The sequence below is a fragment of the Artemia sp. Qi Xiang Cuo genome, chromosome 12, assembly GCF_049724085.1.
Source record: "Artemia sp. Qi Xiang Cuo chromosome 12, ASM4972408v1, whole genome shotgun sequence".
NCBI lineage: Eukaryota > Metazoa > Arthropoda > Branchiopoda > Anostraca > Artemiidae > Artemia > Artemia sp. Qi Xiang Cuo.
Window position 1 is genome coordinate 51,280,837 of NC_142805.1, and position 14,523 is coordinate 51,295,359.

Below are 14,523 nucleotides of genomic sequence, written 5' to 3' on the forward strand. Positions count from 1 at the left end.
GGCTGGGTAATTGTAGACAAAGAAAAGCCAAGACGCTAGAACTCTTAATTTCCGTTCCAATGAGCCCTCCTACGATATTCTAGGACCACTGGGTCAATACGATTACCCCTAGGAAAACGAAAAAAACAAATAAACACGCATCCGTGATCTTTCTTCTGGCAAAAAAGGGAAAATTCCACATTTTTGTAGACAGGAGCTTGAAACCTCTACGGTAGGGTTCTCTGATACGCTGAATATGATGGTGTGATTTTCATTAAGGTTATGTAATTTTTAGAGGGTCTTTCCCCTTTTTTTCGAAAATCAGCCAAATTTTCTCAGGCGCGTAACTTTTTATGAGTAGGACTAAACTTGATGAAACTTATATATTTGAAATCAGAATTAAAATCTGATTCTTTTTATGTATCTATTGGTATCAAAATTCCGTTTTTTAGAGTTTCGGTTACCATTGAGCCAGGTCACTCCTTACTTACAGTTCGATACCACGAGCTGTTTGATTCCAATAGATTCCCAATCATCACAAATCCAAGTGTCATTATAGCTTCATTTTTAGTTGGTAAGATTTGATACACAGAAAGCTGATTATGTCGACCTTTAGACGCCGGAAGTGAAGTGTCTGCTAATGAAAATAGGTGACTGCTTGTCTGTGTCTGAGACAGACAAATAAAATTGTAAAACAGACAAGCAAATATTGTAAATTGCCATAATATGTTTACAATAATTTTTTTTCCCTGAATTCATGAAAAATAAATAAAGTTTTGTTTACTATAAATCTTGACTTTTTATTAGATTTTGGGAAATTTCCTAGATCCTCTAAATTTACTACATTTGTTTTTATTACTAGATTTAGTAAAATTCTACAGACGGTGGCAACCCTAATGTTTAGTTAAAATCTAACATTTAACTTATATCTTTCGACATAAATCCCGTTGCTTTGAATGTCACTCAGAAGCTCCAATTTATTAGCCAGATGCAGGTTTACAAAACTTTTTCACATCAATGGATCAAGTCTCTAAATTATTTTTGAAAATAGCAATGACCCATTTCATTTTCATATGCAAACGTCTTAATTCTTTGAATGCAAGTTTACATTTTTGAGAAAAGACAATCAGGGGTTTCTCACTTTGTTATCAATATGATTGAAAAGTCGAAACTTATTTCTGAGAACCCAGTGGCCGTTCTACTGATTATGCCAATTTTTTTTCTCGTTAACAACCAAAGGGGCTTTAGTCATTGCTACTACTACTAACAACTCACCACAGAACCAAGCCCTCTGAGGTCAAAAACAATCACTTCAACAATTCTGTTCGAATCTTGGTTCAATTTAAATTTCAGCATTTAATAGTTGCATACTATTTTCGAAAAAGATGCATGGGGACTTCAATTCAGGTTGGGGATTTTAATTTAATTATGGCGAGTGGTCATTGGCTTTTTCAACCAATTAAATTGTGTAAATTGATAAACCAATTTCTGACTTTTCCTTCATGATGAAAAACAAATTCAATATTATGTATTATTATTATTATTATTGTTATTACCCAATATTAAACATTCAAAATGTTGTGAAATGGAGTACAGGAAAAGAAAAAAAAGATAACATCAAATAACAACAAAATACTCGAAGAATTTTTTACACGTGCAACTACGACGAACACACAGCATTAAGAATCAATTCCTACGACAAGACAAACAATACGATTTTCACAATCTTAAGTTCATTTGTCGACATATTATGCAGAGAGGCTTGCGTTTTCAAACGTCTTTGCAAATTCCGGAAACACGGCGAGTTCAGTACAGCCTTTATAAGCGATGTCGGCTATACCCTACTATCAGATATATATATATCGATATATCCATACATCCATATACATGGATATACGATAGCAGATACTGTCCATATCTGTAGAAAATAGACCGAATATTGCGGCAATCAGACGAGGTAAATATTTTCCAAAACGGAGATAAGGCAACACGTGTGGTAAAACAAAAGCATTGTACACCCTTGCAAGTAGAAAACGGTTAAAGTGGCACTTCATTGAAACGAGAATTTTATAAGCTCTGCGTGTCTTTACAGCGAACAACGAAAGAAGGCAATCGCGGGTTTCTTTAAGATCGCTACAAATTGGCAGGACGAGGTTTTCCCTCGAAAGGGGTGTACCTATCCCGGAAGTCCTACATTACCGAGCCAACACGTGTACGGAGCGGAACAAGTCCCGACATCCCCCCGGTTTCCAAAAATCAGTTTAATATTCTGGGTCCCATGTAGGGACCGCATCAGATATTAAGCTGATAAGAACAGATACTACACTTTGATTTTAGCCAAAAGACCGAGAAGCGATAATTAAACAAGGATTGTCAAAGACTATATAAGAATACGAGTAAGAAAGTTTGTCAAAAATTTAATTTTGGTAGCGATGCTCAAATAACATTCAATTAACTTATCATGTTGTTTTTAGATTTTTATAAACTGTATAAAAATTTCCCACAAGATCAAAGTTTATCTCAAAATTTTAATGGTAAACGGAAAATTTGCCCATCAAGACTTGGAAAAAATTGTCATTCAAAAGCCAAAATCAGACAAAGATAAAAAAAAAACGCAAAAGAAAATTAAATAATTTGAAAATGGTGTATTTTGATTTAGCTCAATTTCCCATTGAACATGTCCTGACAATTTCAACGTAGTACCCTTAGCCGTTCCTGAGGTATCCGCCTTTTGACAAAACTGAAAGCATGAAGTGTTTCTTGTTTAGTTTAAAATCCCCGCAAAAAATACCCTGAAGTTCTGTATTAACCTCTAATTTTAATTCAAAATATTTATATTAAAATTTTCTTTAACCTTACACGTTGGCAAAGCCACGAACATCTTAACGTAGAAAAAAACATTTTCATAAAAAATTAGATTGCATCGATTTGTAACATCAGCAGTAAATTTTATTTTCAAGGATTTTATATTTGTTGTGAAAATATAAAATCAAAAAATTATTCAAGCCTCCAAACGATTTCTCCGGCATTGGTTTCACCTTTACGCATAACTGACTGCACTAGGAGGCGTTGAATTTAGTTTTGCATTTTATGGTAATTAGTAAGCTACATTAAACTTGTTGATTTTAAAGTTTTATGTACCAAAGGAGTTGCAACATTTAGGGGATTAGTTTTGCTTACTGTTTTTCACGGTTTAACACTATCCTACGAAATTTGTTGAATATAAGCAATGATTTGGGACAATCCAAATAAAAAGACGATTACATGCTTAGTTACATCACTTGCTAAATAATGCTATTTATTTAATAAAAATTTCTGTCATTTAAATAATAACCATTTCCGGCAGTTTTCATTTCACATATTCTTTTTCATTGGTTAAGAAAAGATAATTTTAGGTCTTTTCTGTTTCTCTCTATAAGGATTCAAATTTTAGCTTTCTATTTATATGTTTGACAAAATTTTGCAACAATTTTTTAACAAAAGTTGTACTATAATGCTTTCTATTGATGGGTAGGGGGAGAAATATTCAAATATAAATAAGTTGAAAATCTGCATAATCTTTTGGTTTCTATAGGATTGAAGGAATTCCAGCCCCTGTCATGTTACAACCTTGAGTATAGACAAATGTGACGCAACTATTACCCCCCCCCCACATACCCTGAAAGTTTCAACTTAACTTCCTTTACTTTTCCGTAAACATCACATATACACCCTTTTGACAGCGAAATCGATTTCAAAGTTTGATAACTACAATTTTTGCATATTATAAAAATAGGAACTGTCTTATTAACATATCTCCTCTTCAATAGCCCCAATTTTAGGCTTATACTATATATATTACTTTATAGTATTATAAACTAAGTAAATATATATAATATTTATGTCTACTATATATATTTACTACTATATGTATATATAGATATTTATGCATTATGCGGCACCCACCACTATATACTGTATAAGGAAACCAGACATGGAGACCCGTCGGTAAATTTTTCGCAGTTCAGCTTTTTGACATACGAATAAAAAGTAAAGATACCACTCGATGCCGTTTTTTATGCTCTTTCCAAATAGAATAATCATTTTGTCGGATATGAATTTTACCCCCACCCCTATATACCAATTCAGGGTATATATTTGCACTATTGGGGGGGGGGGGGTATATTTTTTTTTTTGATGTAAATGGGAGGGTAAGTTTAAACTTTACCCCACCCCCTATTTGATATATGCCTGAATTGGTATATATAGGGGTGGGGTTAAAATTCATTTCCAACAAAATTGATTATTATATTTGGAAAGAACATAAAAAAGGCATCGAGTAATATGTTACTTTATTCGTAAATCAATAATATGATTTACAAACATTTACCTATATATATATATATATATATATATATATATATATATATATATATATATATATATATATATATATATATATATATATATATATATATATATATATATATATATATATATATATATATATATATATATATATATATATATATATATATATATATATATATATATATATATATATATATATATATATATATATATATATATATATATATATATATATATATATATATATATATATATATATATATATATATATATATATATATATATATATATATATATATATATATATATATATATATATATATATATATATATATATATATATATATATATATATATATATATATATATATATATATATATATATATATATATATATATATATATATATATATACAATTGAGCTATATCACCTAACATTAAATTTTTACTTACTTAAATTTCTCTCAGCTTCTTTCCCGTGATGAAAATTTGCAAACTGAAGGAATTTACCCCGGGTGTTTGACAACATGGCTTTAGTTTTGATTTCAGACAATCAACAATCGAAAGATTTCATTTTGTTAACTTTTCATTGAGGTTTTTGTGTGACGTTCGGAAGCCGGAAGTAGGTTTATATGAAAAAGGCGACAGCTTGTCTTTTATCTTGACCGTGGCGAGTAAAAATCAGGGCTACTAATACCTTTAATAGGTGAAAGAATTTAGAAGGCATTTTCAGAAACTTTGCTTCAGGGAAGAGCAAGCAACCCCGGAAAATACAATACAGAGCTTAGAAAATAAGTAGATATAAATCTTAGCACGCATTTGGTGATGAGTGACATTATTTTTTATGAAAGTAATTTTGTTTTTACGTCATAAATTTGGAAAATGTGTCCACTTTATGTCCCAAATGTCTAAAATATGTCCATTTTTTGCCCTATTATGTGATTATGTCCAGGCACATAGAAATATGTCCTTTGGATATAAAATATGTCCAGTTGGCAACCCTGTTCCTGATGCATTTGGTTTTTGAAAATACTCTGTAATTATTAAATACTGATTTTTAAATTGAACTAGGAATCGAATCACTCTTCTAAAATTTAAAATAAGTCACAGAGGCTAGTCTTAAAAAGGAAAATGCCCTTGGTCCCCACACATTTCATCAAGTCAATTGTGTTGGCAACATATCAAACTACAAATTCCTTCACTACCGCCAAGGTTCTTGGAATATTTAAATAGGGGGGCATTTGGCTACAGCCATTGATCCACCACTCAGTTACATTGCAGCTATTTTTGAGCCTGATTACTGAATATTTATGTTATTTTCTGCGGATGTAGGTTTTGTACCATGTCATAAAAGTTGCCCATGAGTTGCTGCTCATTGAATGTGTTTTCTCCTCATGTGATTTTTTTTTGCCCGTATTTACTTGATTGAACATTGAATTCCTTATATCTTTCGAACCTTGTTGGAAAACCGATAAGGATTTACTAGGATTTATTTATATATACTCAAGTCAACTCTAGCAATTTTCATGACTCTGGCCTCTCCTCCCGTCCAGTTCGATTTTAGTATTTTACTAATGATTATAGTGGGCAGGGGCACTTGATGTTTCTTAACAGATTTCTGGATGCCGAAAAGCAGATTAGCTACTACTATTGTAGTATGTTCTAATTTTCCAAGATTACTTATCTGACAAGCCCGATTACTTAGCCTTAGCGTTTGACGAGACGTAAATGACATGAGAGGTCAGCAGGACTACTACTTGAGGAAACAGTCTTGATTAGTGGTCAGACAAGTAACCCAATCTTTCAAAAATGAAATTTTTGAAAGAAAGAATAATTCAATCTTTTCAAAAATGAAAAACAAATTGTGAAATTATGGGTAGATAGCAAAAAGGGACAGTAATTGTGAAATGTGGCACACCTTCCAGGGGTTTCTAGCCTAATCTTATCAAAGATTTTAGTCTCTTTGGTTCCTTATATTGTTTTTTAGACACAATACTCTGTCTGGCGGGAGAACGTGATTCAAAAGACAAGGCTCTGTGTGAAGGGAAAAGAGAATCAAGAGGCAATTCTACATGGGAAAGGAGAATAAGAATCAAGAGAAAACGGTCTTTGAGGAAGGAGGTGCCTGGAGCCTAAATACAAATAACACAAGAACCCTGTGATTTACCATCTCAAAGTTGTATCTTCGTTTATACATTCGGGGAGTCTGAAGTATGGCATTCTGACAGCTTAACTGTTGATTCCTTGGTCCATATATTAGAATCTTTCAATGAAGAATGAATTCATTTAGTTGATGATTAAAGTGCATTCTGTAAGATATTTTGGTACAAAGAATTGGTGTGGTCAGGGCTGGCCCTTGTTTCTATAGTAGGCCTTGCTTTAGAACTGTCCTAAATTTTACAGAAATTTATTTTTCTCCAGAGAGAGTAGACTTTTTGAGGGGCCCATGGGTCTGTACGAGATTGGAAGGAAACAATTCTTGTGTTTATTTCTTAAGCACTTAGATGGTGTAAAAGCGATCCAAGTTCAAGCTACATTTAGTCCTCTTTTGTTTCGTCTTAGAAAGTAACTATTGCTGGATTTGTTATCCTTACAGCATAGCCGCGTAATTGGTATTGGTACATTATGCGGGCACCGCGAAGAAGTCAAGTTTGGTTATGGCTAATGATAAGCTAATGAATAGGATGAATATATAATAGTTTAGAAGCAATTTTAGGCTATATATTTGCACATTAGGGAGGCTGGGGGGTAAAACATAGCATATATTAAATACGTAACCTATAATCTAGGTACCTTTCTCCCTCCTAAACCCCAAAGAACAATCGTTTAAATATTGAGAAACCACGCTTTGCCATCAATTTATCTAGTAAATATCTGCTAATGAATTAGCAGTTTGACGGGTTTCATGACTGTTTTCCTTGATAAATTTTATAGCGATGCCTTCATAATGCATCAGTACCCCACAATTTATTGAGGCTAAAAAGTAAAGGGCAAAGTATTGCTAAAGAAATATGAACAAAACTAGCACAAGTCCATACCATACAGAGATTGTTATAACACTACTGTAGCCAGGACACTGTATTGAAGAATAGATAGCCTTTAAATATAATTAAATAAAAAAAACAAGTTTTTTTAACTGAAAGTAAGGAGCGACATTAAACCTTAAAACGAACAGAAATTATTCCGTATATGAAAGGGGCTGTCCCCTCCTCAACGCCTTACTCTTTACGCTAAAGTTTTTTATTGTTGAAAAAAAATAGAAATGTGAGAAAGTCAAACTTTAGCGTAAAGAGCAAGGCGTTGAGGAGGGGATATCCCCTTTCATATACGGAATAATTTCTGTTCGTTTTAAGGTTTAATGTCGCTCCTTACTTTCAGTTAAAAAAACTTGTTTTTTTTATTTAATTTTTGAACGTTTTTGCATAAATGCAGGTTTTGATCTTGGCTCACAGTACATGAATAATTAAAACAAAAATTTCATATTAATTTACTTTTATTTGGTTAAATGGCTTTCTCGAAACTTGTTTAATTTTATTTACAAACGTTTTTATTTGTAATAAATATGCCTAACTTAAAAATTAACTTACGTAGCGAACTTTTATATTAATGCATTTTTGTTCAATATATTAGGGATTTCGCCCCCCATTTGATGCCTCGTTCTTTAAGCGAAAGATCAAATTTTGTTCCAATTATTAAAAACTTGCCCCTTAGTCACAAGGGCCGTTAATTAGAATAAATGTCTCCCATGAAAGTACTAAAGAATATCTGGCTTAAAGAGTGAGGTATTGAGTTTGGGGTGAACCCAATCATATATGTAATATTTTCTGTTCGTTTAAAGTTTTGATGTTCCTGCTGTTGCAGTTGAAAAACTTGATTTTTTATATTTAATTTCTGATCTTTTTTTAAATAATACTGAGAAGTTCGGCGTCCCCTTCATAACAATGTCCCTTCCCCCATGAAAACTTCCTTCATGGAAAGATCCTCCTACATAACCCACGACCCTCGTCACGTACGCAGGAATTTGTTTCGGGGGGGGGCAATTTGTTTCGGGGGGGGGGCAAATCCTTCAAACCCATTATTCTGTGAAAAAAATCAGAAAATTATGGGAAAATGAAAAAAATCGTGAGATTGGGGGGGGGGGGCCCGGAGGCCCCCCCCTGCGGGGGATTAAGTTATCGGGGGATTAAGACATCGGATTCGGGATTAAATCATCAGGATTCGGGGGATTAAGTCATCCTAAAAGACATACTTATAATATTTTCGAACATGCTGAAGAGAATGGCTATCTCAAAATTTTTATCAGGTGACTTTGGGAAAAAAATGAGCATGGGAGGGGGCCTCGTTGCCCCCCATTTTTTTTTGGTCATTTAAGAAGCAAGATAGAGAGTGTAATTTTCATTCCAATGAGCTCTCCTACTGTATAAGAAGACCACTGGGTTGATAAGATCATACCTGGGAAAAAAAATAAAAATAAACACGAATTCGTGATCATTCATCTGCCAAAAAATTCAAAATTTCTCATTTTTGTAGATAGGAGCTTGAAACATCTACAATAGGGTTCTCTGATACGCGGAATATGATGGTGTGATTTTCATTAAGGTTCTATAACTTTTACGGGGTCTTTCCCCCTTTTTTTGAAAATCAGCCAAATTTTCTCAAGCGCGTAACTTTTGATGAGTAGGATTAAATTTGATAAAACTTATATATTTGAAATTAGCATTAAAATCCAATTCTTTCGATGTATCTATTTGTATCAAAATACCATTTTCTAGAGTTTCGGTTACCATTGAGCCGGATCCCAATAAATACTATAGGCTATGTTAACATTGGGTAAAGTTCATAACTTTCAGTCCTCCCCCTGGGGGCTTCGAGGGATAAAGTCATCCTAAAAGACATATTTAGAATATTTTCGACCATGGTGAACAAAATGGCTATCTCAAAATTTTGATCGGGTGACTTTGGGAAAAAAATGAGCGTGGGAAGGGGCCTAGGTGCCCTCCATTTTTTTTGGTCACTTAAAAAGGGCACTAGAACTTTTAATTTCAGTTCCAATGAGCCCTCCCACGATATTTTAGGACAACTGTGTCGATACGTTCACCCCTGGGAAAAAAAAAAAAAAAAAAAAACAAACAAAAAAACAAATAAACACGCACCCGTGATCTTTCTTCTGGCAAAAAATGCAAAATTCCACATATTTGTAGATAGGAGCTTGAAACCTCTACAGTAGGGTTCTCTGATACGGTGAATATGATGGTGTGATTTTCATTAAGGTTCTATAACTTTTAAGGGGTCTTTCCCCCTTTTTTCGAAAACCAGCCAAATTTTCTCAGGCGCGTTACTTTTTATAGGTAAAATTAAACTTTATGAAATTTATATGTTTGGAATCAGAATCAAAATTTGATTCTTTTGATGTATCTATTGGTTTCAAAATTCCGTTTTTTAGAGTTTCGGTTACCATTGAGCCGGGTTCGCTCCTTACTTACAGTTCGTTACCACGAACTGTTTGATTCCAGTTTTATAGTAGAATTTGAGTATAAACTTATTAAAGAACCCTAAGCTTTGAACCGTAGAAAAGCAATAGAAAATGAAGCAAAAGTCCTATAAGATGGACTCGAGCTAGAAAGACTTAGCAGAAACAAAGTAGTACAAGGGAAGTTGCATTCCAAGATGGTTGGTAGTATCTTTTGATTTTTAAAGAGAAGAAGATCAATGTCTTATGGAGTAATATTCTGTATGAACTTGTGCTAGTTTTGTTCAGATTTCTTGAGCAATGCTTTGCCCTTTACTTTTTAGCCTAAATAAATTACGGGGTACTGATGCATTATGCAGGCATTGCTATATACTTTATCAAAGAAATCCGTCAAACTGCCATTTCATTAGCAGACATTTACTAGATAAATTGATGGCAAAGCGTGGTTTCTCAGTATTTAAACGATTGTTCTTTGGGGTTTAGGAGGGAGAAAGGTACCTAGATTATAGGTTACGTATTTAATATATGCTATGCTTTACCCCTCAGCCTCCCTAATGTGCAAACATATAGCCAAAAATTATTTCTAAACTATTATATATTAATCCTATTTTATTTTATTTCATTAGCATTTACCAATCTTGACTTCTTCGCGGTGCCCGCATAATGTACCAGTACCAATTACGCCTGACCACACCAATTCCTTGTACCAAAATATCATACAGAATGCACTTTAATCATCCACTAAATGAATTCATTCTTCATTGAAAGATTCTAATATATGTACCAAGGAATCAATAGTTAAGCTGTCAGAATGCCATACTTCAGACTCCCCGAATGTATCACCGATGATACAACTCTGAGATGGTAAATCACAGGGTTTTTGTGTTATTTGCATTTAGGCGCCAGGCACCTCCTTCCTCCCAGACCGTTTTCTCTTGATTCTCATTCTCCCTTCCCATGGAGAATTGCGTCTTGAGTCTCTTCTCCCTTCACACAGACCCTTGTCTTTTGAATCGCGTTCTCCCCCCAGACAGAGTATTGTGTCTAGAAACAATATAAGGAACCAAAGACACTGAAATGTTTGATAGTATTGGGCTAGAAACCCATGGAATCCTCAAATGAAAGGATTTGCCCCTATAAGATCTCAAAACTCCTCATTTTAGAGGAACCTCCTGAACTGGAATGGAAAGAGGATAATTTCTTAAACCACATTGGCCTGACATAACATAAAGAAAGAAAAACGAGCAAAAATGGGTTTTTTAAAGGCCAAATGAAAATACTGAAAAAACACAACAAAGCGAATATTTCGAGGGGACAAACGACTCTATTCTTCAGCGTTATAATAAAAAATAAAATTAATTCGATTGCCTCATAAAAAACAAAAAAAAAAAAAGCGTAAAGTAAATTTTAATGTGAAAAAAAAAACAAAGAAAAAAAAAAAAAAATTAAAAGATGAACAAAAATCAATAAAATCCAAAAAACTGTAAGAATTGAAACCAAATACCTAACAACAATAGAAGTGAGTCATTCACCAATATCCATGATTGGCAAAGAAATTGAAAATTGAACGCCATCGACGGATACTAGCGAATAATTCAAATTGACTTTCCGCTTTTTTTTTTTTTGGTTTGTTCTTTGGCCACTCGCATTGTTTATATTTTTTAGATTAGCTTTGTTGTGTTTTTTCAGTATTTTCATTTGGCCTTTAAAAACCCCATTTTTGCTCGTTTTTCTTTCTTTATAGAATGGAAATACTGGTCCTCGACGAAGGAGTAATCAGGGCCCGACGAGAATGGGGACACAAGAGCGCCTAGGACTTGGCTCGTTATTGCACCGAGCCAAGAGTGCCTTCGAGCATTCCTTACCCGCTTAAAATTAGCTTCGCCGGATGTAATCTGCAAAAGATAACAACAAATACTTAGCAAGTAACTTATCAACTGAAAAGCTGTATGCAACTAGGCGAATAACAACACTAATCATGTCTACTTTACTATAAACATAGTTTATTTAGAAACCCCTGGAAGGTGTGCCACATTTCACAATTACTGTCCCTTTTTGCTATCTACCCATAATTTCAAAATTTTTTTTTCATTTTTGAAAAGATTGAATTTTTGTTCATGATAAGACTTCAATTACCTTAAATTTTCCAGGGTTACTTGTCTGACCACTAATCAAGACCGTTTCCTCAGGTAGTAATCTTATTGACCTCTCATGTCATTTATGTCTCGTCAAACTCTAAGACTAAGTAATCAGGCTTGTCTGACAAGTAATCTTGGAACATTAGAAAATACTACAAGAGTATAGACTAGTCTGCCTTTCGGCATTCAAAATTATTAAGACTCATCAAGTGCCCCTCCCCACTGTAATCTTTAGTAAAAGGCGAAAGATTAACTGGATATGAGAAGAGTCCGACGTCATAAGTCGACTTGATTATATATGAATAAATCCTAGTAAATCCTGATCGGTTTTTTAACAAGGTTCAAAAGCTATAAGGACTTCAATGTTCAATCAAGTGAACGCGGGCAAAAAAAAATCGCATGAGGATAAGACCCATTGAATGAGCAGCAACTCATGGGCAACTTATGTGACTTGGTACGAAACTTACATGTGAAGATAATAACATTACTACACAGTACTCGGGCTTATAAATAAGTGCAATGTAACTGAGGGGTGGATCAATGGCTGTAGTCAAATGCTCCCCTCTTTAAATATTCCAAGAACCTTGGCGGTAGTGAAGGAATTTTTAGTTTGATATGTTGCCAACGCAATTGACTCGATGAAATGTGTGGGGACCAAGGGCATTTCAGTTTTTAAGACTAGCCTTTATCTAAATTTCATTCGATTCCTAGTTCAATTAAAAAATCATTATTTAATAATTAAAGAGTATTTTCAAAAACAAAATGAATCAGGCAGTAATATATCATTGTTTGATTTTAGATTACATTTGATAAATTTTTTAAATATAAATGTGGCTCAAACGACAGTAACTTATCAGAATGTGGACAGACGTCCGCTAAGACGCTGTCCCTCACTACCAAAAATTACGCTGTTGAGTTACCCCCATTTGGGGTAATCACAGGGGACAGCCAATCCGAAGTTCAATGGAAAGCCCTCACCCTGGGAGCGCCTCCTTTATGATCAAGGCAGCTCCCCAGCCAGGTAAGTATGTTAAGTATGAATCTAACATTTTATTAATATCTTTCGACATAAATCCCGTTGCTTTGAAAGTTACTCAGAACTTCAATTTACTTGCCAGATGTAGGTTTACAAAAATTTTTTACATCAATGAATCAAATCTCTAAATTATTTTGAAAATAGCAACGCACTATTTCATTTCTATATGCAAATATTTTTATCGTTTGAATGCAACTTAATATTTTTGAGACAAGAAAATCAGGGGTTTCTCACTCTGTTATCAATATGAGAAAGTCGAAACTTATTTCTGAGAACCCAGTGTCAGTTCTACTGATTATGCCAATTATTTTCTCGTTAACAACCAAAGGGGGCTTTAGTCATTGCTACTACTACTAACAACTCACCACAGAACCAAGCCCTCTGAGGTCAAAAACAATCATTTCAACAATTCTGTTCGAATCTTGGTTCAATTTAAATTACAGCATTTAATAGTTGCCTACTATTTTCGAAAAAGGTGCATGGGGACTTCAATCCAGGTTGGGGATTTTAATTTAATAATGGCGAATGGTCATTGGCTGTTTCACCATTGAAATTTCGTATATTATAAACAAATTTTCGTTTTTTCAGATGAAAAAAAAAATTAATTTCAATATATTCAAGGGACCTACACGTGTAGTTGCTTTATAATTTGAGAAACTCATTATGGGTCATTGATTAGGGTTCATGGACTTTGATTTTCCCTCGAAATGGGTACGCCGATCCCGGAGATACTGCAATACCGGGCCAAGGCGTGAAGGGAGCGAAGCAAGCCCCGACATCCCTCCGGTTTCCAAAAATCAGTTTAATATTCTGGGCCCCATGGAGGGACCGTATCAGATATTAAGCTGATAAGAACAGATACTACACTTTGATCTTAGCCGAAAGGCCGAGAAGCGATAATTCACAAGGATTGTCAACAGACTATATAAGAATGCGAGTAAGAAAATTTGTCAAAAATTTAATTTCGGTTGCAATGCACAAATGACATTCAATTAACTTATCAATTTGTCTTTAGATTTTTATAAACAGTATAAACATTTCCCATAATATCAAAGTTTATCTAGAAATTTTCATGGTAAACGGAAAATTTGCCAATCAAGACTTGGAAAAAATTGTCATTCAAAAAGCCAAAATGAGACAAAGATAAAAAAAAAACGCAAAAGAAAATTAAATAATTTGAGAACGGTGTATTTTGATTTAGCTCAATTTCCCATTGAACATGTCCTGATAATTTCAACGTAGTACCCTTAGTCGTTCCTGAGGTATCGCCTTTTTGACAAAACTGAAAGCATGAAGTGTCTCTTGTTTAGTTTAAAATCCCCGCAAAAAAATACCCTGAAGTTCTGTATTAACTTCTAATTTTAATTTTGAATATTGATATTAAAATTTTCTTTAACGCTACAGGTTGGCAAAGCCACGAACATCTTAACGTAGAAAAAAACATTTTCATAAAAAATAAGATTGCATCGATTTGTGACATCAGCAGTAAATTTTATTTTCAAGGATTTTATATTTGTTGGAAAAAATATAAAATAAAAAATTATTCAAGC

At 33.6% G+C, this 14,523-nt stretch overlaps 3 non-coding genes and 1 pseudogene across 3 annotated transcripts; all 4 read right to left on the bottom strand.

The window, feature by feature from the left end:
* Positions 1-2,144: 2,144 nt before the first annotated feature.
* On the bottom strand, positions 2,145-2,336 carry LOC148946245 (U2 spliceosomal RNA). Its single transcript, XR_016142668.1, has one exon. It is a non-coding gene; the product is annotated as a U2 spliceosomal RNA (small nuclear RNA).
* A 9,765-nt stretch (positions 2,337-12,101) lies between these two features.
* On the bottom strand, positions 12,102-12,216 carry LOC148946246 (U5 spliceosomal RNA; annotated as a pseudogene).
* Positions 12,217-12,798: 582 nt separating this feature from the next.
* Positions 12,799-12,966, bottom strand: LOC148946247 (U1 spliceosomal RNA). Its single transcript, XR_016142649.1, has one exon. It is a non-coding gene; the product is annotated as a U1 spliceosomal RNA (small nuclear RNA).
* Positions 12,967-13,679: 713 nt separating this feature from the next.
* On the bottom strand, positions 13,680-13,871 carry LOC148946248 (U2 spliceosomal RNA). Its single transcript, XR_016142666.1, has one exon. It is a non-coding gene; the product is annotated as a U2 spliceosomal RNA (small nuclear RNA).
* Positions 13,872-14,523: the final 652 nt, after the last annotated feature.